Source organism: Crocuta crocuta, unplaced genomic scaffold (assembly GCF_008692635.1).
Source record: "Crocuta crocuta isolate KB4526 unplaced genomic scaffold, BGI_CrCroc_1.0 scaffold878, whole genome shotgun sequence".
Classification (NCBI taxonomy): Eukaryota; Metazoa; Chordata; class Mammalia; order Carnivora; family Hyaenidae; genus Crocuta; species Crocuta crocuta.
The window spans coordinates 291688-319265 of NW_027532020.1; the positions used below are offsets into that span (position 1 = coordinate 291688).

Consider the following 27578-nt stretch of genomic DNA (forward strand, 5'->3'; position numbering starts at 1 on the left):
TTGGAGGGGAGAGTCCACAGAGAGTGCAGAGTGGAAGATACTGTTAATAAGCTAGGAGGAGGGTGTTCCCCCACCTGGTTCCCGCAGGTGTCTATGTATCTAGGCTGTGGAGCTAGGAAGGAAAATGATGCCTGCTAGCTCTTTTGTCATTGGAAAAGCCTAAAGAAAGACCCCTGTCTCTCCTGCACAGTCTGAGATTAGTAAATAAATCTCCTTCCCATATACCCTAGGTGTTTTTCCAACTGCTACTTCTATGTCATATCAGAGTGGTTGTTTGTTATGCAATTCCTTCAGAGCAGGGACTAAGTTTCCTACTAACCTCCAGTCCTTTCAAAGCCAAGCCTTATGATCTTGAAGTTCCTGGTGTTGAGCACCACTCATGGTAAAAACTAATGAAATTAAGCACCTTTGATTTTCAAAGCCAATCTTTATGGGGATTCATCTTCCCGATGCAGTTTCCTGTGCCTGGGGCATCCAGTGTAGGGTCTGCTCCTCTTCCTTCTTCCTGCCTGCAGCCCCCCCCCCTGCAGTCTCATGGGTCAGCTTAGTCCCTGTCAGCATCTCCACCCCTCCTTTTTGATGTGGCCTCTTCTCTACTATTAGCTGTGGAAAGACTTTGGGTTATTTCTTGGGTTATTTACATTCATTTGGGTGTTATCTACATGTATACATGGGAAAAGATTAGCTTAGGATCCAGAAGTCCAATGCTTAAACCTTTTGCATTTCAGTATCATGGTGAAGTTGAATCACATTTTCTTTTCCATGTGTCATGGCTTAACACAGTATCACAAGGACATTACCTGATGTAACGCCAAGTACAATTATTTTTTTTAATCATACTTTTATAATGCTATTATCAATCCCCAAGATATATTCAGATTTTGCTAACTGTTTTTCAGTGTTCTTAATAGCAAAATACAATTCTGGATCATGTGTAGCATTTAACTTTCTTTGTGATCAGAACTTTACAAAAAGGATCTTTTGCTGTGTTTATTTTTGGTAGTCACCTTAGCTCATTTTGTACTTTGCCCTTTGGGTCACCTTTTTCTAGTATACAAATATCACACATATCTAGACTGTATGTTTCCCATTTGCATTTTGTTTATAACTTCTCTAAATCTAAGGTCATTTCACAGATTCTTTAGTGAACCAAAAATTTCTATTGGTATCATTTTCATGGAGGGATAGGTTAGAATTTTTTTTTTAATTTCCTAAACTTGAGTCATTGTCCATTCCAGAATTTCATACCAAGAATCATGCTTCAGATTTATTTCAATATTTTAAAACTGTCTTTTTAAAATCTGTGATGTACCTCTAACTATACTCTGCAGCCTACTTTTCCAGTATCATGTAGACTATAAGATGACATAATTTCTTTTCCCCCAATATTCCTATTAAGTTAGCACAATTCTTCCCTGCCTAAAAGACTTAGTTCCATTCTAGGTGTTTGATCAGTTCCCCCCTAACCTCTGAAATGTTAAATTTCAAAAAGTCAAGAATGTGCTAGGGTTTTTTTTTTTTTTTTTTTGTATTTGAATGAGACTTCCGTGAATGTCCAGATGGTTAAAGCCACGAATCGCTATTATAATTTGCATCTTAGCAAATGTGTGCTCTGCACACAAAAACATTTCTACTCACTCCATACAGCAGTTTAGACTGTAGTTGTATCTTTCATAGAGGTATCACATCTTTTCTATCCTCTATTCCTGCTTGAATTTTCATGGATTTCTGAGAATGTGTATATTGTTTTGACTTCCAGAGTTTTTCTGCCTTCTGATATAACAGATGTTTCTTTTGAATAGGGCATAATTTTCCTTTAGTGTATTCTTATCCTATCCTACTGAGTTTTGGAGAATACTAAAGAGGTTATTCACCATTTTATTCTATAATCTCAGCTAGGCACTGCTTACCACTCGTTCTTTATATTTTAGCATGGTACAGAGTTCTATGCAATATTATATTATTTGAGATGTGAGCATATTGTGAACAAATGATTCCAGGTCAAATAATTTGGGAAACACCATCTACTCTAACTTCTTAAGAATTCTCAAGCTGAATAGTATATGAATAGTTCTGGAAAATGCCACATTTAAAAATATGGAAAACTAAAAACTGTTTAAGTTTGTACATCTGATACATTAAACATGGCATTCATGATAAAATCAAAGTGAAAATATACTACTGTTTGTACATTTAATATTTACTCATTAAAATTAACTTTACCTAGTTCTTAAATGAAAACTTCAGCAGGCCCATGACTCTTGTCTGTTAATTACAAATAAGTAATGGTTAGATACTCCTAAAGTTACTTTTAGTAAAAAAAAAAAAAAAAAAAAGCATTTCAATATATAATCAGATTGTCTATTCTAAGATATGAATCAAAGTCATTTTATTTATTTAACACATATTTTCTTTCCAACTCCAGCCCAAGCCTGCATTAGACTGAAAGTTATTTTCTTCAACTTACTATTCTCTTCGTTCCCCCAGGTTCTGAACTTTCTGGGGATTCAGGGGTGAATGAAAGAGTGATAAGAGCATAGGAAAGGACTTAATTAAACATCAACTTATGTTAAGACTGGCAGAGGTTATAGTTCTTCATCTCACAAGCATTTTGTTGTTGTTGATGATGGGAATCTTACTAAAAGTTTACTAGACCCACTAAATTCCGGGGGGTCATTATGACTTCTTCCACAGTTTCCACGTATCCCATAGTTACATCCATTCTCTTACTACTGGGCCCGTCTGCCTCACTGGGTGGCTCTACCAGCTGGACACAAGACTACTCCACCCTGATCGTCTATCCTACATGATCACATCTATCTACAGGAAACACACATCTTGTGCACTGATAACCTCTGTGTATACAAGTCAGTTCCAGTACAGCCTGCTCTATATTGTCAGGCCACTTTTGCTTTCCCACACATGAGTCACCAGACTTCAGGGAACACATTTCAAGCTCTCACAGTTCCATAAAAGTCCTCTCACCAGACTTGCACATAAGAAGACAGTGCTCCCCACTGCTGAGTACAGGGCAGGCAGAGACACAATATTGCCCAACAAAGGAAGTGATGTGGTATGTAATCTATGTGAATGACTGATGGTTGAGAATGAGGGAGTCATTTGCAGATTTACTGCACCCCCTAGAATTGTGCAGCATGGAAGTATTGATCGGTGGAGACTCTCAACATAGCAACAGCTATTGTCAAAGTTATGTATTCATAAGTCCTCCCTCTTTTGTACTGGTTTAAACCCTCTAAGTGAGAGGGTTTAAAGGCCATTGAACTTGTTTTTGGACATTTCCTTTGCAAAGTCTGCATATGGAAATCTCCCTCTTCCTTCAGGATCTGATATCATCTTTTCAGCTTAGGAAATAACAAGGTAGGAAAAAAGCAATTTAAATATCATGTTAAACATTTTCCAAAATTATTTGATTATAGAAACTTTTTCCCCAAGGACATTAATATTTCATGTATCTTTGATGATCCATGTAACAGAGTTTGGGTAATAATATGTAGCAATCTGAGGTCAAATGTACTAGCCAAGATTACTTACTATAGTTTTTGTTTACCCATAACAGCTTTCCATTCTCTTTTGATTTCTTTGGAGACTTTCATGCTCTTTCCATATCTCAGGGGCCTATTTTCTCTCTCTCTCTCACACACACACACACACACACAAAGACAGCCCCAAACCAAAAATCAAATCAATGTATTTTTTCATGAGATATTTTAGACTAGGGCCATTTTTTTCCCCATGGATTTCATAAGAGGGAAGAATATGAATCTGGGGATAAGAGTCTGAAGAGAATCTATCTGCAGAATTAAAGTCAATGTTTAGAGAGAGGTATCCAAGAAAGGGTATTTTTTGAGTTTCTGTGTATAGCTGAGCCCCTAAAGGCAAATATATCATCAAACTTGCCAGTTATATGAGAAAATACGTTCTTCTTTTTTTTTCCCCCTAAGATAATTTGGGTTAACTCTTCCTCACTTGCAACAACAACAAAAAAACTAAACTCCCTGAATATGCTAGAAGCTGCTTCTCAATTGTTTTCCTTTGGAAAAATAGGTACCTTGAGTGTGTGTATGCATGTGTTTGCAATAATGATTCCACAGGCCTATCACATGTCAATATTAGCTGGTTCATCATTTTCTTTCACTCTGTCACCTGTTTCCTATCACTCTTAATACAAAGCCAGGAACCCTACCAGTTAATTCTGCTATACTAAGCTACTGCCCAATCTGACCCTAATACATCTTAGTATTTACAGGACTTACTAAGGAAGTATCACGGTAATATTAAATCTTTTGACCTTAAGAACATAACTTCTATTTTACAGTTTATATCAATTTACGAGTGCAACTAAATTAAAGCCAAATGACTTTTGGACCTGAACTTCTTATTTGGAAGTGAGCAAGCACATTCAATTCTATAGGAATTATACTTATATGTAAGTGTTCCCACTGGGTCTTTCCTCCTTATGCTTAGATATATTTGGAACTATTTGATATTATCCACTATTATATCCACTATCATTTTCAGAGGATAATCTACATGCTTACTAAAATTAGAATATACCTCTAAATATAGAAGAACATGAACAATTCACTTTAGGAAACTATGTGTTATTGAAGGCTTCCCTGCGTTGGCACAAAATACGAGCAACCAAGGGATATTAGAGAATATAAGCATAATAATGAATTTAGGAAACCAGATTTTCTTAATCCCACCACTATGAAAGGTTTTCATAGTCCCCTTTCCTCAAGTGAATTTACTCTTGAGAAACAAGATGCATCATTAATAGATTGGTGGTTTCTGTGTGGGTGAATTAACTAAAATGCGTATTTTCAAATGAAGTGTTACATCAGAAAAAGTAAGCATATGGTTATATTTCCTTTCCAAAATTCAACCTTACTTTATCAAGCAATAACTATACTCACACTAAAGTGACCCTTAGTCAGCATAGACAAAAGAGAAACAGAAAGAATATAATAGAGCTAGGCTAAACTAAAGCTAACACCCCCTAAAATTGTGTAGAATGGGAAATTGGCAGGCAGAGATTCACAGACCAACAGCTCTATCTAAAGAAACTTATTCACAAATATTTCTCATGCTACATATACTTGTATAATCTCTGAGTCAGTCTGTTCAAAATGTTCTTTTTTAGAAAATTTCAGTTTTGAATGGCCACACTATTTGGCTTAGGGAGATTGGGTGGCTATTAACATCAATATATGAACACGAAGGATAAAATAAATTGAAAAATATATTTTCATTTTAATTTAGGGGCTCTTTCTGAGGACTAAAATTAGCTCATTCTGAAGGGTTTAATATTGATCATCCTCTTTCCTGACAGAACAATAAATGATTAAGGAAAAAGAAAGTAGAAGACAAGTTTTTCCCAAGAGACTTTAACCACACAGTTATCAGTGATAGGAAATTCATGTCTATCTCAAAGAGTCATGTATCCCAAGAACTTTAGAGCTAAAGAAAATATATGATCACCAAATACCACTCCCTTAGTTTATATAGTTAAAGTGATTTGCTCAGTATCATACAAGAAGATAGTAACAGATCTATAACTGAAATGTAGTTGTTAGGCTTTTTCAAAAAAGTGTGCCCTCGTGTATGTCTCAGTTACTCTAGAGGCATCAAAAATCTTACTCTGCCATTTCTTCCAGAATGCTAAAATCAGAATCTTAAGACGGGCAGTGAAGCATATAAGAACGTTTAATCCCATCCCATCAGTGTGCACCATGTGAAAGATCTGCTCTCACTTCCCCAAAAAAATTCTCTAACACAATAATCAGAATAAAACTCTTTCCGAAAATCATTTGCTTTTGAAAAGCCTCATATCTTTCATAAGTATTTTAAAGATACTTTTAAAATGGAATTTTTTTCTACCATGCAATAATTTCATAGTAAGAAAATGCATTAAATGCCATTTTAAAAGCAGAAGCAGCCATCAAATTGTTAAAAACCATTGCAGAGGAATTTGCATCATATCTGCGACTTAGTTTATGTTTATTCAACTACATGCGATCATAAAAATAAAGTGTGAGCAATTTAGCCACTAAGTTGAACTATATGAACCACCATTTTTGTACTTTACAAAGTATCAAATTGAGCCCATATGCTTCTGAGTGATCATGGAATGGGAGATAGTAATTCTGATCTTGTTTCTTGTATGGCTTTGAGTATTTTGCTAAGCTGAATGTAGCTCTACTATTTTAAATCACTTCCCCCTTTAACCATAGGAATCTTAAACACAATCCGGTGGCCTTGTACTTACATAAATTTATGTGCACTATACTTATGAAAATGAACAATTTAAAGGCACTATTAAGGTTCAGTTGGGTTATGCACACTTACCACCTTTAAATACATGACTTTAAAATGTAAATCTGAGTAAACTATGAATTCATTTATCTCTGAGTATTTTAAAGTAAAAAGCTCTATTTGGATCACTAAACTTTCATTTGGTTTATAATTATTTACACAAACATGCATTTATTTCATCTGCTAGATATCAAAGACTACTACCAGAGAGCTTATCTAGTCCAACTTCATCTTACGTCAAGGACTTCTAGAGGACTTAAAAAGCAATTTATTGAAGGTTGTTACCACATTCCTATGATCTTATCATTATCAGTATCCATATCTCTTGAATTTCAGCTTCCTGTACTTTCTACCACTTATCACTAGAGTATACATTCACCTCCAAATAAATGGATCCTTTATTCTTCTTCTATGTTTGGTTTTATCTCATGAAGGCTGTCTTTCAGCCTGTCAATACCTAAGCACAAAAATTCTTACTCTTCCTCACCTCAGGTATGCACTAGAAGCTGAGGTGAGAACCTGTGGTGGTGAACACAAAGGATTACGAGAAATCAGGTGAGATTATTTCCACGGCTATTTGTTACTCATCTATTTGGGGAACTCTGATTCATGATGGGGGGGTTCTTTGTTCTAAGGGCTGGCATCACTTCAAAAAATCAGGGCAAAGAATACAACAACAGCTGAGGTCAGGATTGCTGAGGCAAGACTTTAATGGATTGAGTGTCAAAACGTCATGGTGGGTATTTTTCCAAACATTTAACAGAAGAGGCCTGATTTTGAAATTTGAGCAGTTTCTCCTTGCACTCAGGATCCTGACTGCTCAAAATTAAATCACAATAAAGATAAATGCAATGTGTTAAGTTGTCCCTGAGCTATTGGAATCAGATAAGAGATGTGCAGCATTGTGGGGAGATCACATAAGACTGTGATAACTCAAATGTTCAATTTGTCAAATGGCTCCTTCTGTTGGTGCAGAGAGCTGAAGCATTTTCATGAGCTTGAGATCAAGATCCTGAGCAAGTGCTAGAAAGAACTATTTTGCTTTGTGGATGAACAAAGATAAATGCCTTCTGAACTATGAGGAGGAAAAAGCAAGTGTGATTAAGCTTACATATTTCCAAAGTGTTTTTCTTCAGAAATAAATGTAACATGAACATTTTATTTGTTCACAACCATCATCCATCTGTATACTATTTTCAGTCTGTAAAAGTAACAATAGCTCAGCAGCATTTGCCCAAAACTCAGTAATATTATGAATAGAAATAGTTTAACTTATCCTTGCAATGCATCTTTTATGTGGATAGTTATTTTTCTGGTTTTTATTTTTTGTTTGTTTTAAGGACAGAATAAGTCAAGATCAGATTGACAGAGTCTTGCAGACAAAGTACCGGTAATAATTGAAAATCACTGCCATATTTCACCATTATATTTTCCTCGAGGCCAGAGATTTACAGATTTTCTTTAGATGAAAGTATAATAACAGAAATTGTAAAATATTCCCTGATAACTATTAGCTAACATGCAGCTTTTCTTACCAAGATACTACATCTCTCTTGGTTTGAAGAAATGCAAATTTCCCTCAATTATTAATTAAATTGAATGTTCAATGTGGTTTAAGGCAAGATTTTGAAACAAAATGAACCTTAGTTCCCAAACTGAAAAAAAATGCATACTCGATTACTTAATCATAAACCAAAGATAATTAATAGCTACTTGATGAACAATGGGCTTTTAAATAATGGCCAAGAACAGCAAAGATTTGAAACTAAATATTTTTATAAGTATATATCATAAGAGTCAGAAATACTGTAAACTAGATGAAACTTAACTATATATACCAGTACAAAATGGCTCATGACCATGATTAAGGACTCAGAAGTAATTAGGCTAGGTGACAGAATTTTAAACATCTCAAGAAGTCCAGTGAATATTTTTTTCAAACTCCACTTTCTCTCTAACATTGAACTCTCAGTGACATCAGAAGTAACTAACTTCCCTCCTTCATAATGGAACTCTTCTAAAAATCTCTTTCCCTCATAGCAGTACTTGCTCTTTTGATGTGGACTGGATTTCTTGGGTATGTAGCTTAAATATTCTGACTCAGGAGCCTGTGTTCAGGCTTTCTAGCTGTGTCTTCATTTTCCTTTTACTTCTCTTTATTTTTGGCATTTTGATTCCTATATTTTCTAATGCAGGGGAAAGGAGGAGAAATCTTAATATGTATTCTGCCTAATAAATATATTTTAGTGTAAACAGTAAAGACAGTTGGCTCCACCTCAAGACCTCACCACACTGGTAATAGTCTACATTAGAAAAGTGTGTTTCAGAAGTCTGAAGCAAGACGAGAAGAGAAATACAAAAAAGAGGAAAAAAGCCACCATCAGGTATCATAGTAACCTATTTTTTTTTAAGTGTTTTATTTATTTCTAGTAGAGAGAGAGGGAGAGACAGCGTGAGCAGGGGAGGGNTCACCATCAGGTATCATAGTAACCTATTTCTTTTTTTTTTTTTTTAAGTGTTTTATTTATTTCTAGTAGAGAGAGAGGGAGAGACAGCGTGAGCAGGGGAGGGTCAGAGAGAGAGGGAGTCACAGACTGAAACAGGCTCCAGGCTCTGAGCTGGCAGTCAGCACAGAGCCCGACGCGGGGCTCGAACCCACGAACCGCAAGATCATGACCTAAGCGAAAGTCGGACGCTTAACCGACTAAGCCACCCAGGCGCCCCATGGTAACCTATTTCAAGTGCTCTAACAAGAATAAAAGGAGTGGTAGTAAATGGTGCTTATGGACCTCCAAAACATAGATAAAAGTGAATTAAAATAACATCATCGAGTATGTATGAGTACACGTATGTATCTTTTTCAAGTGCCATCATATATTGCCATTGATTTTGAAGTCTATTTCAGGTCTGCTAAATCAGCATCTCTACTGAAAAGAGTGACTCTTAATTTAAAGTTTTAGCTCTCTAAAACATGTCATTATCCAAAGCAATTACACAATTAGGTAACAGTAAGTTGTCCTCCAATGGTTCATAGATAGTACGAGGAGACACAATTTCAAAATAAAAGCTCAGTATCAGTTATATTCTAAATGAAGGCAGCTTTCAATTAAGAGTATTCATTTATTCAAACACTCATTCCTTTACTCAGCTGCTAAAAACACATATTGAATTACTCAGTATACACGAGGTACTTTTTGAGGTACAGAGAATACATTAGTAAATAAATAAAATAGAAATCCTTGACTTCATGGAGCTTCTGAAAAAAGACAACGCAAAAGCTGATAAATCAATACAGTAAGTTAGAATGTACAAAGTGCTATTGAGAACATAAAGCAGGGAAGGAAGACCAAAGGCCCCATTGGGATGGTGTGGGAGTGGGGTGTAAAATTTAAATAGGATGGTCAAGAGAAAAACTCTCAGGAAGATAACATTTAAGCAAAAACATAAAGAAGGTGAGAAAGCTCACCTTGGGGATAGATTCCTCAATGTATAAGAAAAGCATCTCAGGGAGAGGATATAAACAAGAGCAAAATTGCTGAGATAGAAGTCTGCCTAGTATTTGAATATCCACATGGCTGAAGAACAGTAGGGAGAATAGGTAGTAGTGAAAGAGGAAGTGAGAGGTAATTAAAGGCCAGAGGACAAATCATGTAGGGCTTTTAGGCTATTTTAAAGATGTTGGCTTTCATTCTGACTTTTGGATCTACTCAGAATGCTTTGTTGAGAATCAAAATCAGGGGACAGAGATAGGAGAATATTGCAAAAATTCATAGTGAGTGTGGATAGATTCAGGGTGATTATAATGAGAGGTGATGAAAAATGATAAGATTCTAGATATATTCTGAAGAGAAAGACAACAGAATTTTCTGATGTGAGGTATAAGTCCAAAAACAAAAAGAAAAAAAAAATTAAGCAACAAACACCACACCTGGGTCACTCACTTCAGGATATTTTGACTGGAGCTATTAAAAGTATAAAATTACCACTAACTGAATTGTATGAGAGTAGAAAAGCAGGGGCTCTGGCTTATACTGCCCATTATGTATAAATGCCTTTAAGACACTACAGCAAATTTGCAAACTTGTGAGGGATACATGAAAAATACAAAGTAGTCAGCCATCAATATATAGATGGTATTTAACACACAAAACAAAATAAGGTCCCCAACACACTATTGATAGAAAAGAGAAAAGATGATTTATAGGAACTTGGAAACTCCAACATTAAGAGGTCAGTAAGATGATGATTAATCTCCATTTAAGAGATTTAAAGTGTACAGAATATAAAGAAAAAAAATCAGAAGGAAAGAATATGACAGTAAAGAAGCGGCGAGAGTATTTTAAGGAGAAGAAAACTGTTAGCTGTGTACTATGTGGATTAGAGAAAAGTAATTTGAGAATCAAAACTGGAACGCTGAATTTACAATATGAGGGCTGATACTGACTGATAACCAAGTCAGTAGCAGTTTTCCAGGAGAAGAGTGAGGATTCCAGAGGGAACAGGAGAAGGAAAGGGGAGCAGTAAGTGTAAATAACTCTTCTGAGAAATTTTTCTACAAGGAGGAACAGAAGAGTGAGGTGATAACTGCAGGTAATGGGGGTAAGAAAGGTTTTTTTCCCCTTTTTTTAAAAAAGCAGGATGCTATCTGGGGGAATCGTAGAATGATGAGAAAATAGAAAGGGGACATTTAATGATGGGGTAAGAGAGGTGTGGAGACTGCTTACAGTCATGTTCTTGAGGAGGCAGGAAAGGATGACTCTAGTCTACAAATCAATGAAAAGGTCTCCTATAGGAGCATGGGGAATTTATCTATAGGAAGAAAAATGGAGATTTACACGTGGAGGAGGATTTGAGGGATGAGGTTGTAGGATTTCTCTTGTAACTTTGAATTTTCTCAGTGAATTGGGAAGTAAAATGATTGGCTACAAATATGTGCACATTTGGGATAAAACAGATACTTGATATTGTCTCATAAGGCAGTTAGACAATGAAGGAAAGCTGAACTAAGAACCTTGAAAGTGTCAAGGGTTCATTTGAAGTTAGTAGTTAATAATTTAGGTGAGAACAACCAGCATGGTTCTAGATCTTTTGCCAGCCATAGTCAACTTCATGAATGCAAATATCAGTAGGTGGTTGTATTTTTCAGAATTGGTGTTTTGTCACTTGTGTAAAGAAAGTGAGAGGGAGACAAAGGAGTGACATGTGTGTGTAATGAGATAGTTTTAGTGATGGTCAATAAATTCAATCTGGGTGAGAAGTACTGGGAGAACATGAAGAGGAAGAGAGGCAATATAGAGATATTGGAATCATTAGACTTTTAGGCCCCAGGGAAGTAAACTTCCACATCATAAAATAAACATAGTAAACATATACATCTATGTAATAAAGCTACAAAAGAGGGCAGCATTCATGATAGAGCCACATTGTTAGTAGCAATAAGGTAAAAAGGAAATTCTTTCAGAGATTAAGTAAGTTGACATATAGAGGATTTTCTTGATAACAAAGAGGAGAATGTCTTGAAAATTCTAGATTGGACATTTCACTTTTAAATCAGTGCTTTGCTTACTAGTTCTATTTTTGCTATTTATGTTTTTGCTTTGGTATAGAGTTAGTTAACTTTGGGGAGAAAACATTTCTCTCTGAATTCTTTTTTTTTATGTTCATTTATTTTTGACGGAGAGACAGACAGAGCTCAAACAGAGGAGGTGCAGAGAGAGAGTGAGACACAGAATCCGAATCAGACTCCAGGCTCTGAACTGTCAGCAAAGAGCCTGACACTGGGCTCGAACTCATGAACCACGAAATCATGACCTGAGCTGAAGTTGGATGTTTAACCGACTGAGCCACCCAAGTGCCTCTCTTTCTGAGTTCTGAACAATCATTGATCAGAAAGATGTTTTCTCATGAGCTTTAAGTGATTAACACTTTTTAAAATTGTTCATCTATGATTTTGACAACTAAAACAAGATCCCTTATAAAAAGTCTGAAGGGGATAGATCAGGGTAAACTGGGAAGTTGGCAGAATAGGAGAACCCTAATCTCACCCTGTGCCATGGATACAACTAGAAAACACTCACATCAATGTAAATAACCCAGAAAGTGATAAGAAGACTGGTAAAACACACACTACAACTAAAGGCAGAGAAGAGCCCACATCAAAGAAGGTAGGAAGGGTGAAGACATGGTCTGGGAGTAAAAGGTACCATGGGCATCTGTGGTGGGGAGGGAGCTGATGGCATGCACAAGGGAGAAAAATAGATTTTCCCATTCAGGGAGCCCATGAATGGGGAGGACAAATCCCCATAACATTTGCCTTTGAAAGTGAGAGGAACCAAATTTTGTGAGTACTTACAACCAGCAGGACTCAAAGCCTGGAATTTCAAAAACAGGTAGGCTCAACTTTGGGAGAACCAGAGAAAGTTAGGAACTTGACTCCTGCCTTTAAAGAGTAAGCATGACAAATGGTCCCTGCAGATACAGCCTAAACCAGCAGTTCGAAAAAAGCCAAAGCAGGTGAGTGAGAGACTTATTTGCTCATCTCAGAGCATGGCAAGGAGAGACAGAGATCACAGGGAGACCTACTCAGGAATAAAAGAGTTGGCAGGTGCCATTTGCCAACCCCACCCCCAGCATAAACAATGCCAACTGGTGGTAACAGCACCGTACCAACTCTGCTTACCTAACTTGCATACACCAAGCATTCTTCCCCCAGTGCTTCTGTGGATCAGCCCAGTTACATGTGCCAAAGTCCCTGCACTGCAGTCCCCCTCCCCCAGAAGATCAGTGCAAACTCTTCCAATACCACATCTCCCAACCTATTGCATTTTGCAGGACCTCAGTTCTAGCAATGGGAGCAGGTCTCATTTCACAAGCAGACTACTGCACACCTTGTTAAACTGTACCCCACCTCTGCTTGGGACCAAACACTACCCAGAATAGGCCAAGACAGCCTCTGCAGACAGACAACTGGACTGAAGGAAACAGAGGCCATGACTAAATAGCAGAGCACATGAGCACATGAGCACATGAGCAGAGCATACCCTCCGAAGAGCCAGGCCCTGGGGAACAGGGGACACTGCACTGCAGGGTACTACAGGACCTCTTCTTCTTGAGGCTATTACCATTAAGAGCAACAGAAGTAGCCTACTTTCCCAACACACACAGACAAAGAGAGTTAGACAAAATGAGGAGAGAGAAAAATATGTCCCAAATGAAAGAACAGGACCAAATCACAGCAAGAGACCTAAGCAAAACACATATAGTATGCCTGATGATTGATAGACAATTTAAAGAAATGGTGATAAAGATACTCACCCAACTTGAATAAAGAGTAAAGGACATCAGTGAGGCCCATAACACAAGAATAAAAAAGAACCAATGAGAGATGAAGAACACAATTAATGAAATTAAAAATATAGTTGATAGAATAAATAGCAAGTTAGATGAAACAGAACTAATTAATGACCTGAAGGCAGAGTAATGGAAAGTAACCAAGCTGAACAAAGGAGAGGAAAGAAAATTATGCAAATTAAGAATAGTCTCAGGGAACTCAGTGACTCCTACAAGTGTAATAACATTCACATTATAGGGCTATCGGAAGAAGACAAAGAAAAAGGGGCAGAAAATTTATTTGAACAAATAATAGCTAAAAAGTCCCTAATCTAGGGGGAAAAAAACATTCATCCAGATTTAGGAGACACAAAAATCCTCCCCCAAATTCAATCCAGAGAGGTCCACACCAAGACACATAGTAAATGAAATGGCAAAAAGTAGTGATATAGAAAAAATATTAAAGCAGCAAGAGAAAAGTAGATAATTACTTATAAGGGGAAACCCCATGTTGCTATCAGCAGATTTTTGAGCAGAAACTCGGCAAGCCAGAAGGGAGTGGTATGATACATTTGAAGTGCTAAAAAGGAAAAATCTACAGCCAAACATATTCTATCCAGCAAGGCTAGCATTCAAAGTAGGAGAGATTATAGAGTTTCCCAGACAAACAAACTAAAGGAATTCATGACCACTAACCCAGATGTACAAGAAATATTAAAAGGGACTCTGAGTGGAAAGGGAATACCATTAATGATAATGTGAAAAGCAAAAAGAAAAAAACATAAAATCAGTAAAAATAAGTATTTCTGTAAAATCAGTCAAGGGATTCACAGAATAAAAGATGTAAAATATGACACCATTTATTTAAAAGATGGTGAGGAGAAGAGTAAAAGAATAGGTTCAAACTTAAACAACTATCAACTTTATATAGACTTCTATATGCAAAAGATGTTATATATAAATCTAATGGCAACCACAAGTGAAAAACCAGTAATAAATATGCAAAGAATAAAGAGAAATGAATCCAAGTATATCACTAAAGAAAGCCAGCAAACCATGAAAGAGAAGAAAGGATCAGACGAAATCTATAGAAATCACAACAAATCAAGTAATAAAATGGCAATAAACGCACATCTATCAATAATTACCTTGAATGTAAAAGAACAAATGCTGTATTCAAAAGATATAGGGTGACAGTGGATAAAATAGCAAGACCCATCTATATGCTTCCTACAACAGATTCACTTCAGACCTAAAGACACCTGAAGATTTAAAGTGAGAGAACAGAGGGGCGCCTGGGTGGCTTAGTCGGCTAAGAGTCCGACTTTCACTTAGGTCATGATCTCACGAATCGTGGGTTCGGGCCCCGCGTCGGGCTCTGTGCTGACTGCCAGCTCAGAGCCTGGAGCCTGTTTCAGTCTGTGACTCCCTCTCTCTCTCTGACCCTCCCCTGCTCACGCTGTCTCTCTCTCTCTCTCCTAGAAATAAATAAAACATTAAAAAAATAAAAAATAAAAAAAATAAAGTGAGAGAACAGAAAAACATTTGTCATGCAAATGGATAAAACAGAAAGCCAGGGTAGCAATATTTATATCAGACAAAATAGACTGTAAAACATAGGGCTAAACAAGGGACAAAGACACTACACAATCATAATGGGGATAAAAGAACAAGAGGTTGTAACCGTTGTCAATATTCATGTACCCAAAATGGAGCACCCAAATACCTATAGCATGTATTAACACACTATTAGCAAATATACAGGAAATAATTGAGACTAATAAAATAATAATAGGGACTTAAACACCCCACTTACATGAACAGGGACATCATCCAAACAGAAAATCAACAAGGAAACAGTGGTCTTAAATGACACAGTAAACCAGATGGATTTGACAGACATCTTCAGAATATTTTACCCTAAGAAAGCAAAATACACATTCTTTTCAAATGCAAATGGAACATTTTCCAGAATATATCATGTATTAGGGCACAAAACAAGTCTCAACATTAAAGTCATACCGTGTATCCTTTCTGATCATAATGCTATGAAAGTACAAATCATCCACAAGAAAAATATGGAATGAGCACAAATCATGGAGTTTAAATAACATGCTACTAAACAGTAATTTCTTGGGTCAAACAAGAAATCAAAGAAGAAATCAATAATTATATAGAATCAAATGAAAGTGAAAATCTTTGGGATGCGGCATAAGTGGTTCTAAGAGAGAAATTTAGAGTAATACAGCCTACCTTAAGAAGCAAGAAAATTTTCAAATAAACAACCTAACCTTACACCTAAAGTAGCTAGAAAAAGAACAAAACCCAAGACCTATAAAAGATAGGAAATAATAAGATTAGAGCAGAGGAATAAATTATATAGAAACTAAAAAATAAAAATAAATAAAAAGATAAACGACATCAGAAACTTGTTCTTTGAAAGTTGAGCAAAACTGATAAACCTCAAGCCAGACTCATCAGAAAAGAGAGAGAGAGAGGTCCCAAATAAACAAAATCACAAATGAAAGAAGAGAAATAACAACCAACACCACAGAAAAAGAAACAATTGTAACAGAATATTTTGGAAACCTATGTGCTAAAAAACTAGACAACTTAAAAGAGATTCCTAGAAATTCCTAGAAACATATAACCTACCAAAACTAAAGCAGCAAGAAATAGAAAACTTGAACAGACCAATTACTAGCAATGAAATTGAAGCAGTAAACAAAAAACTTCCAAAAAAACAAAAGTACAGGACCAAATGGCTTCATAGGTAAATTCTACAAAACATTTAAAGATAATTTACTAATTCTTCTCAAATCATTCCAAAAAATAGAAGAGAACAAAAACTTTTAAATTCACTCAATGAAACCAACATCACTCTGATACCAAAACCTGATAAAAACGCAAGAAAAAAGAGAACTATAAGCCAACATAGATTTTAAAATCCTCAACAAAGTATTACCAAATTATATGATCATTTCAGTAGATGCAGACAAAACATTTGATAAAGTACAACTCCATTCATGATAAAAACCTTCAGCAAATATATCTAGAGGGAACAGACCTCAACGTGACAAAGGCCATATATGAAAAACCCACTGCTAATATCATACCCAGTGGGGAAAAACTGAGAGCTTTCCCCCTAAGGTCAGGAACCAGATAGGGAGGTCCACTGTTAGCAATTTTATTCCACATAGTACCAGAAGCCCTAGACACAGTAATTAAACAACATACAGAAATAAAAGACATCCAAACTAGTAAGAACGAAGTAACACTCTCACTATTTTCAGACGACATGATACTATATATAAAAAACCAAAACACCATCAATAAAAAAACTACCAGAACTGGTAGTGAATTCAGTAGTCAGAGGATACAAAAGCAATGTACAGAAATCTGTTGCATTCCTATATACTAATAATGAAGCAGCAGAAAGTAAAATTAAGAAAACAATCCCATTTACAACTGCACCAAAAACAATAAGATGTCAAGGAATAAACCTACTCAAAGTGGTGAAAGATCTATACCCCGATAAATATAAAATACTGATGAAAGAAATTTAAAATGATGCAAAGAAATGGAAAGACATTCAATGCTCATGGGCTGGAAGAACAAATATCATTAAAATGTCTTTACTACCCAAAGCAATCTGTATGTTAGAATGCAACCCTTATCAAACTAGCAACAGCATTTTGTTACACAGAACTAGAACAATTTTTTTTTTAATGTTTTATTTATTTCTAGGAGAGAGAGAGAGACAGCGTGAACAGGGGAGGGTCAGAGAGAGAGGGAGTCACAGACTGAAACAGGCCCCAGGCTCTGAGCTGGCAGTCAGCACAGAGCCCGACGCGGGGCTCGAACCCACGAACCGCGAGATCATGACCTAAGCGAAAGTCGGACGCTTAACCGACTAAGCCACTCAGGCGCCCCGAGAACTAGAACAATTTTAAAACTTGTATGGAACCACAAAAAGCCTCAAAATGACTAAAACAATCTTGAAAAACAAAATTGGAGGTATCACAATTCCAGATTTTAAGTTATATTACTAAATGGTAATAATTAAAACAGTATGATATTGGCATAAAATTAGACACAGAGATCAATGGAATAGAACAGAAAACTCAGAAATAAACCCACAATTATATGGCTAATTAATCTTTGACAAAGCAGGAAAGAATATGCCATGGGAATAAAATAGTCTCTTTAACAAATCGTGTTGGGAAAACTGGACAGCTAGATGAAAAATAATGAAAATGGACCACATTCTTTTACCATACACAAAAATAAATTAAAAATGGATTAAAGACCTAAGCCTGAGACCTGAAACCATAAAAATCCTTGAAGGGAGCCCAGGCAGTAATTGCTCTGACATCAGCCATAGCAACATTTTTCTAGATAGGTCTAGAGAGGCAAGGGAAATAAAAGCAAAAATGAACTATTGGGACTGCATCAAAATACAAAGCTTTTGCACAGTGAAAGAAATAATCAGTAAGACTAAAAGGCAATCTATGGAATGGAAGAAGGTATTTGCAAATGATATATCCAATAAAGGGTTAGTATCCAAAATATATAAGGAACTCAACACCCTCATAAAACAAAAAAAAATCCAATTAATGAATAGGCAGAAGACATGAATAAACATTTCTCCAAAGAAGACAGACAGATGGCCAACAAACACATGAAAAGATGCTCAACACCACCCATCATAGGGAAAAAGCAAATCAAAACTACAATGAGATATCACATCACACCTGTCAAGAGTACATAAAACCAAAATCATAAGAAATAAGAGCTGGCAAGGAGATAGAAAAAAATGGAACCCTTTTGCACTGTTGGTGAGAATGCAAACTGGTGCAGCCATTGTGGGAAACAATATGGAGATTCCTCAGAAGTTAAAAATAGAGCCTACAATCCATTCATTTGACTACTAGGTATTTACTCGAGAAGCACAAAAACACTAATTCAGGAAATTACATGCACCCTTATATTTACTGCAGTATTATTTACAATAGCCAAACTAAGGAAGTATCCCAAGTGTCTACTGATAGATGAATGGATAAAGAAGATGTAGTACATGTAAACAATGGACTATTGTGTAACCATAAAAAAGAATAAAATCCTGCCATTTGCAACAACATGGGTAAAGCTAGAGAGCATAATGCTAGACTAAATAAGTCAGTCAGAGAAGAACAAATTTCTTCTCACTTATATGCAGAATTTAAGAAGCAAAACAGATGAGCAAAGGAAAAAAGAAAAAGAGAAAGTGAGAGACAAATAAAAAACAGACTTTTAACTATAAAGATCAAACCAATGGTTAGCAGAGGGGAGGTAGGTAGAGGGATGGGTGAAATTGGTCATGGGGATAAAAGAGTACACTTACCATGATGAAAAATTAAACAGGTTTTAAAAATAATTAAAAAAAAAGATCTGAAAACATTTCCTGGTGAAATCCAAATGGCAAACATTACAGAGTGTAGAAAAGAAAACATGTTGTAACATGATGCTGGGAAGGTTTGTTCAAATAAGATGAGGAAAAAACTAAGAATATGGATGGGGCACCTGGGTGGCCCAGTCGGTTGAGCGTCTGACTTTGGCTCAGGTCATGATCTCACAGTTTGTAGGTTCGAATCCCACGTCAGGCTCTGTACTGACAGCTCAGAGCCTGGAGCCTGTTCTGGTTTCTGTATCTTCCTCTCTTTCTGCCCCTCCCCTGCTCACGCTGTCTCTCTCTCATAAAATAATAATAATAATTAATAATAATGAAGCTAAGAATATGGAATTCTTTATACTCTTTTCTATATTTAGTTTTCCTTACTTTCCCAATTCTTTTCCTTGAGTTCATTTCTATTCCTTTATATCTTCCCACACTGTCTCTTCTAATGTTGAATTGTCCTTTCCCTCAATTTCTTGGTTTTCTCACCCCATTTAATTTCCATCTTTTCTCTCCTTTCCCAGAATTCTATCCTTCAGATAGAAAATAATTGACCAGAACATTATTTTCCACTGTCTTCATTATTTTTGTCTTTCCCAACAGCATTGTAGGACTTTTGTCATTTCATATGCGATTCCAGAAAATGCATATTCATTTGTACTTACAGAGGGTTTTGTTCACTATCCCTAGCATTTGTTGGCAAAGGTCTCTCATTAATAATTCTGACTTCACTTGGTACCAACAGGTTGGTAAGCAGTGTGCAGTGACATTTCAAACATATTGAGAATTGATAGCAATTGCAGAAATGAAAACGGTTCTCCCTTGCTCATTCTATTTATTTTTCCTTAGACAAGAACCTAATTGAAACAGAAATGATGAGTCACTGAAAAGTTCATTTTTTTTTTTTTAGCCAGCAAAAATATTAATATAATTCAAGCAAATATATCTTAGAAAAGCATTCAGAATACTGTAAATATTTTAGTATAATAATCTTTCAAACATCTTACTGTTTGGAAAAGGTGAGAAAATCATAAACAATATTGAATATAGTATCCCATAATAACTTCAAAATAGATCCTATTGTAAAACTGACCTGTCTGATACCCACTGAGATGGTATGTATAAAAGCTTGATTAACTGCTAGACCTCATGTGAAAGATTGTGTCATTATGATTCCTGACCATGTCACGGACTACCTACATAACTTTGGATGAGGCATTAATGTCTCTTGTTCTTATGTAAAAATATGGACACTAGTACTCTCCTTACAGACTTGTTGGGACAATTAAATAACATGCATAAAGCACTGAAAAATGTGTATGTCAAATAAATAGTAATGACTCATTCAAAGTTTGCCATTATTGTCACTAACATTAATACATTTAATGTTCATAGATTACCAACATCAATAAAGCCAAACTGGTGAGTGATCCAGTTAATTAAATGAAAACTAAGTCAATTTGTATAGTCCACTTTTTTTAATATGGAATGATCCAGGAATTGAAGTGTCATTCTTAGGCAGGGGCTATGCTAATCTAATCTTTATCATTCCAGTTTTAGTATATTTGCTGCAGAAGTGAGCACTGTGTGGTCCAATTTTTATTGATGAACCCTGGTACATAAACAGCAACAATGTAGCCGAGTACATTAAACAAAAAATATTTTTCAGAGTCTGCAGAATATAAGCACTTTATTTTCCTAGCAAAATGGTGCTGCCTAAAACTTTATCAAGTCAACTCAAAATAAGTTGTCCTATCCCATTGGCATCGTCTTGCTTTGCCAACTATGGATCACCAAAATAAAAAGGTGGCTTTAAGACTGATTAACAAATTAACTTTAATTTCTTTAATGTTATTTATTTTTGGGGGGGGGGGAAGCAGGGGAGTGGCAGAGAGAGGGAGAGAGTGTATCCCAAGAAGGCTCCACACCATCAGTGCAGAGCCCTATGCAGGGCTTGAACTCCTCAACTGTGAGGTCATGACCTGAGCCAAAACTAAGAGTCAGACACTTTACTGACTGAATCACCCAAGTGCCCCTAATTTTAAAATCTGATTTATTAAACTTTTATAATACTTTACTTAATCCTTTAAAAAATAAAGTAAGGATTAGGGTAAGGATTAGATAATTGTCCCAAGCTGTTAAGTGTTGGTGTTAGAGTTTAAACACCAGAACCTGACTTACTTAATTTATCAGTCATTCTGTTCTACAGTTCCAGCTTGACTATGAACTGTTTGACGTTGCAAAATCAGCAGACATAGAAAACAAAGATCACTAAGGTGTCACACATTCTATTTTTGAGGATTACCGGATTACATTGGTAAGGAGTGGATCTTAGCTTCTTAAAGCAGCAATTAAACATGTCATTTACAAAAGTTATTTACTTCCAAAAGTAGCACTGTGTGGCTGGGCCTTAATAACTGCTTTTAATTATTCCACCTTATCGTCAGAATAATCACTCAACTGGACCCTACTCTGAAAGCACTGTCTGTTAAAATAAAGTTTTTAGGGGCGCCTGGGTGGCTTAGTCGGTTAAGCGTCCGACTTTTGCTTAGGTCATGATCTCTCGGTTCGTGGGTTCGAGCCCCGCGTCGGGCTCTGTGCTGACCGCCAGCTCAGAGCCTGGAGCCTGTTTCAGTCTGTGACTCCCTCTCTCTCTGACCCTCCCCTGCTCACGCTGTGTGTGTGTCTCTCTCTCCTAGAAATAAGTAAAAACATTTAAAAAATAAATAAATAAAATAAAATAAACTTTTTAAAAGTCTACTTAAGAAGTAAGGACTACAGAATGTCCAGTCCATTCAAATTGGCAGTCAACGCTGTTTCTGACATGGTTCTCCCATCTCTCTTCCTCTCCTTTACTCTTCCCCAAGCCCCTCCATCATCTCCTCTCTCTCTCTGAAAGCCTGTTTCTTAACACCTTCTACTCTCAAGAATGACTTTCTCTACTTTGAGATGAAATGCTTTCTCTCCCATCCTCTCCAAACTAAATTCTTCTAACGTCTTTCCAATATTTCTTTTTCTTTCTTTTCTTTTCTTTTCTTTTCTTTTTTTTTTTTACTCAGAAATATATCTTTTGCAGAAGAGTAGGAAGGAAAAAAGAGAATTGAAGGTTGGAAGTAAGTGCATGTGTGCCCACACACCCATGTGTACACACACCATGTAAACTTGTCCTGCAGCAGTTCTTGAGAGTTCTTCTTCTCTTAAGAGGAGATTTTTAAAAATTCTCTGGTTAAATATCTATATACTCTCGCATTCATAAGTTGGATAAGCCAAGGAGGTCAAAGGAAGGAGAAAGGAGAAAATAAAATCTGGGTATTTTTGCCAAAAAAATACTAATCTCTTACACAGTTTCAAAATTTCTGTCTTTTGTGGACTTATATTTACAGCTAAGTATTAAAAGAAGTGACTTGGCAAATACTAGAGGAAGAAACTGATGCATTCATAATAGATAATACAGAATAAATCATGGAGGTGGCAAGGCAAAAACTAAATGCCTGACTGACAGGGAAGAGCTAACTTGCTTATCATCATCATCATAATAGCCACAAGGTTTTTTTAAAACCTGATTTTGAGGACAGACTTATTCTTTTCAAGCTACTCTATATATGGCCTTCAATTGTAACTGCTTTCACAACATGGATTAAAGACTGATACTTTCCATCTTAGAATTCCTCATATTCTTCATTACCTTTCCTTATTTGAGAGACTAAAAAAATCTGTTTTCCCTATAATAGTTAATTTGTCCATGACAGAAACTAAAGCTAAATTTTACAGGGAAGTTAATAAGTAAAAATAAAGAAGGTGATGAATGGAATGTAACAATTGGGACACTTCTATTAAGAGTTGCCATTTATTTTTAAAATGTATTATGTTCTTAATCACACTGCAGTTTCTCTGGTTTCTTTCTCTTCTTTCTTCCCACTTTTAGCTCATCTCTTAAAAACTATTTTTATCACTTTTGGTAAGATTCACTTAATTTTCATGTAAACTAAAAATTTTTTTTAAATCCTTATTAATGAAAATGAGTTCTCCTGGAGTCAAAATCATAAAAGAAATCAGTAGAATAGTATGCTATCATAAAAAGAGTAATATAGTTCTGTATCATATATGAGGAAAAACTTAAAAGTAACTCCATTTTCTTTTGAGTCATTTTTTTCCACTGTGTTCTAGTTTGTACTCTGTCCATGGTAAGGAAAAGTGGCTATTCTATAGAAAAGCAATAATATCTCTTTAGATTGTGGGAGAATAAGGGGAGCCTGGGTGGCTCAATTGGTTAAGCATTCAACTTCGGCTCAGGTCATGATCTTGTGGTTCATGTGTTAAAGCCCAACGTCAGGCTCTGTGCTGATGAGCTCAGAACCTGGAACCTGCTTTGGATTCTGTCTCTCTCTCTCTCTCTCTGCCCCTACCCCACTTCTGCACATGCTTGCGCACTCTCTCTCTCTCAAAGATAAATAAACATAAAAAATTTTAAAAAAAATAAAATAGAATATGGGAGAATGATAGGATGATGTATGCTCTCACAAAAAAGAATAAAAGTCTATTTGTAAATACATGAAGCTATTTCTGATTTATACTGGTTACTGGGGAAAATGAAGAATATGTTGCTGACTGCATATGAAGGGAATTATACACACACACACACACACACACACACACACACATATACACATGGGTGTCAGTATATTCTTATATTATCTCTTAAAAATTCGGTAAGTTTTTTGCTCTTGGGAAGGGTACTAGATAGCTTCCAGGTATAGACAGAAAGAAGAGATAGTCTTCATTGTATATCCTTTGTATTTAAAAAGTTTTTTATCAAGTTCACATATTTCCTATTGAGAAAATAATCATTTATAAAGAAGGTATCTGTCCCTATACAGAGAAGGGTTGGCACTCAGTATTTGTGAGATCCAGTGCTAATTTTATTGCCCAGTTAGATTTGGGACAGGTACAAGAGTTTTACAAACTCTTAGAAAGTTTTTGTTGTAAGACCATAAATTTATATTTTTTTAAAATACAAGCACTAACATTCCTATGTAATATGTAACCTGAATGAGAAATTGCTTTCATGATGTATTAAGCTATACATCATCAGGGCCAGCTGTCACTCTGATGATGTATTGGTATAATAAATCTCAAGGTGTGACACATTGAAAAAGTATTACTCAAAAGAGAATGGTCTCCAAGTTAAAAACTGATCCAACATAAAATTCAAAGAGAAAACTATAGAGAAACAATTTATCTGTTGCCAAGAACTGATATGCAAGCAAAGATGTCTTCTCCCGGCACTTGTATTTTGAACGTTACAACTGTAGCAGGCTCAGGGGAAATCAAAACAATGTGCCCCTTTTTCCAGTATCCAAAATTCATCCTGGAGGTCACTGGTCAAAAGCACCCCCAAGGCAGCCTCAGAGGAGAAAAGAATTTGCAAGGGGCATCAAAGTTTTAAAAGTGGCACAGGAATGGGAAAAACAAAACAAAACAAAACAAAAACAAAACAAAAAAAAACAACCCGTGGGCATGGGAAGCAGTTCATTAGATGGTCCATGTATCAGGCAGGTGAGAATTTGTTCTGAAAACTGAATAGCTAGAAAACTGCACTGGAATGCAGAACCCAAGTTAGGAACACAGCAGAGAATGGGGAACATGAAGTGCATGTCACCGGACAATTAAGAAACAGATTAGGAAATTCACTCTGGATTGGAAACTGACAGAGATGAAGGAATTGCATACGCTGACTTAGAATTTTGCCATTTACTAAATATATGACCTTGGGAATTTTGAAACAAGGTCTTGACATTCAAATTATACAAATTTGGGATAGAGGTGGAAAATGTTCACTTTCATCCATTACAAGTCACTAAAGAAAGTTTCTGCACAAATTTTTCTTTCAGTGATTAACTTCATTAAACAAATACAGAATGTGATCTTTTAGATGTCACTCTCCCCCCCCCCGTTAGATGTCACACCACCCAATTAATTCATTCAGTAAGTATTAGACATTTTCTGTTGTGTTTCAGGTACTATGAATAACGCTATGGACACAAAACTGAACAAAACACAGTAACACTTGGCTTTTGCTCATGCTTTGTCCCTCTTTTGTATCCTATCTAACAATATCCACTTAGCCTTTCAATGGTATCTCATGTTTCATGGGCACTTAGATAATCATCCATGCCCACATCATCCCAGCATATGATGTCCCTCTTCTGAATTTCATTGAATTTCAGAATTGGATGAGACATTCTAATCTAGTTCAACATTTTCAATTTAGAAATGAGAAAATTATGGCCTACAAAGATGAAGTGCCTTATATGGTTGGGAAACACAGTCGTCAAGTTATACATGTAATACATGAACCAGGTCTTCGTTTTCAAGAAATCTACTTCATCATACCTGCATATTTTCATGTCTACTCCACTTATTTGGCATACACTGTCTTATTTGTTGTTTTTACTTTTTGTGTATATAACTTATGCTTTTCCCAATTAAAGACAATACTTTTGAGTCTAAAGACAATGTCTAATTTGTCTATGTATTCTGCCCCCCTTCCAGCTCAGGCCCTCACAGTCTTCCTGACACAGGGATGTGACTGGAAATGCTACTTTACTCAACTTTCCTAAATTTCTTAGTTCTAAGAGAGAAGCCACGCCACCATGCCAAATGATGCATGTGGTCCCAGTCATGCCACTTTTTTTTTTTTTAAATAAATTCACAGTCTCTTCTAACATCACGTCATGAAAAGGAGTTCAATGTATATTTGGAATTATGGTTAAAACCACTTGATGGGAAGGCGGTGAGCTCCGAGAAATAACTAGCAGTTCAACTATTTAAATCCGGTTCTTTCAGGGGCGCCTGGTTGGCTTAGTCGGTTAAGCGTCCGACTTTCGCTTAGCTCATGATCTCGCGGTTCGTGGGTTTGAGCCCCGCGTCGGGCTCTGGGCTGCCTGGCAGCTCAGAGCCTGGAGCCTGTTTCGGAGTCTGTGTCTCCCTCTCTCTCTGGCCCTCCCCTGTTCACGCTGTCTCTCTCTCTCCTAGAAATTAAAAATATAAAAAAAAAAAATAATAAATAAATCCAGTTCTTTCAGATGGATTTCTTTTGAGCTAGAAAAAAAAATCGCGGATATGATTTAACAAACACACTTAATAAAATGGCCCCTGAAAATCCTAATGCTGAATCTTACTGAAATATGTGAGCTAGAAAAGTAAGCGAGTGGTCCAGACAGCCCAGTGGCAACAGACAGGAAAGCCTTTGGCTAGAAGAGTGGTGTCATTAAGGAGTAAGCTCCTGTAATCAACTCTGGCTAATGAAATTGACATTATTGCCACAAATTTCTGCATGATTATTTTGAAGATATAAACTTAATACAAATATTAATTACTTTTACACATAAAATACTTTCCACTCTTCTCCTCTTCCAGGTATCCTTTGAAAATCCAATTAAACAGGAATGCAGTTTAAATCATAATATTGATTTTACTTCTTTGTTAGGGCATGGGACTAATTCAATTAGTTGTAACTATGTGCATAGAGTGGACACACTAATCTTTCAGGATGTTGGCCCACTAACTTCATATCACTTTTCTTCATGTGCAAGTCAGAGAGGAACATTAAGGCCTGTGTTAGTGCAGATATTTAAGAAAGGAAAACAAGGTAGAAGATCTGCTAGTCTGTTAAAGAACTTGACCATTTGACAGTGGCTTTTCAAATGCAAAATTGTGCAAATCAGATTTTAGGTCACCTTTGCAATTAGCAGCTGCAGCAGGATTGAGAGAACTCATAAGAAGCAAGAGGAAGACCAATGAAACAGAAACAAAAAGAAATAATGTTAAGGGTAACTATTATTTTCCTATTAACAAAATCATGGTAAGATCAAATGAAGTAAGTAGCTTTAATAATTTATAAAAATATGTTTTCAAGCAGGATGTTTTGTGGAAATAAGAGGTGGTATGATACGTTAAAGTAAATTGTACTAGACTATTAAATAGCCAGAGAAGATTTTACTGGAGGCTCTTGTAATAGGAGAGGAAGACCAGAACTCTGATTTCAACTCACTGCAACAAAGGGCAGAATGGGAAGGTTTTAGGCCATCTGTGCTTGCTAATTCGTTCACCCAAAGGAAGAGTATCCTTCCTTGTATTTTCCTGACAGGAGATAGTTTTACAGCTTGAAGCAGAATGCCCACAGAAGTCTGGCTCTTATTCTCCCATAGAGGCTGGGAGACAGAGGCCTCATCTTCCTCTTCCTCGATGATTATATTTCAAAATGATGTCTCCCAAGTCATTGAGAAAGACAGTCCTGGGAGAGGAAATGGCAAGAGGCTTTTAAAAAGGCTTATATCTCAGAGGTAGAGTGAGAAAATTTACATTGACAAGTTTCTTAAAGTAAATACTCTAAGAAAAGGGAGGTTAGAGACCTAGAGTCAGGCAGAGGCTGTCTAAAGTTTGGTCAAGCTGAGGGGAACATTAAAGCTCTTGGTCA

The 27578-nt window shown here is 36.2% G+C and overlaps 1 long non-coding RNA gene and 1 other non-coding gene across 3 annotated transcripts in view; one reads left to right on the top strand and one right to left on the bottom strand.

The window, feature by feature from the left end:
- Positions 1-2750: 2750 nt before the first annotated feature.
- LOC144241639 (uncharacterized) overlaps positions 2751-27578 on the top strand; it is a 44326-nt gene continuing 19498 nt past the window's right edge. Inside the window, exons 1-4 of one of the 2 annotated variants that reach the window (XR_013338140.1) lie at positions 2751-3073; positions 4337-4447; positions 6829-6891; positions 6972-7119. This is a non-coding gene — a long non-coding RNA (uncharacterized LOC144241639). Of the gene's footprint in view, positions 3074-4336; positions 4448-6828; positions 6892-6971; positions 7120-27578 lie in introns of those variants that run through there. The other variant, XR_013338141.1, reaches the window with a different exon arrangement.
- On the bottom strand, positions 20577-20683 carry LOC144241641 (U6 spliceosomal RNA). The gene has a single exon (XR_013338143.1). It is a non-coding gene; the product is annotated as a U6 spliceosomal RNA (small nuclear RNA).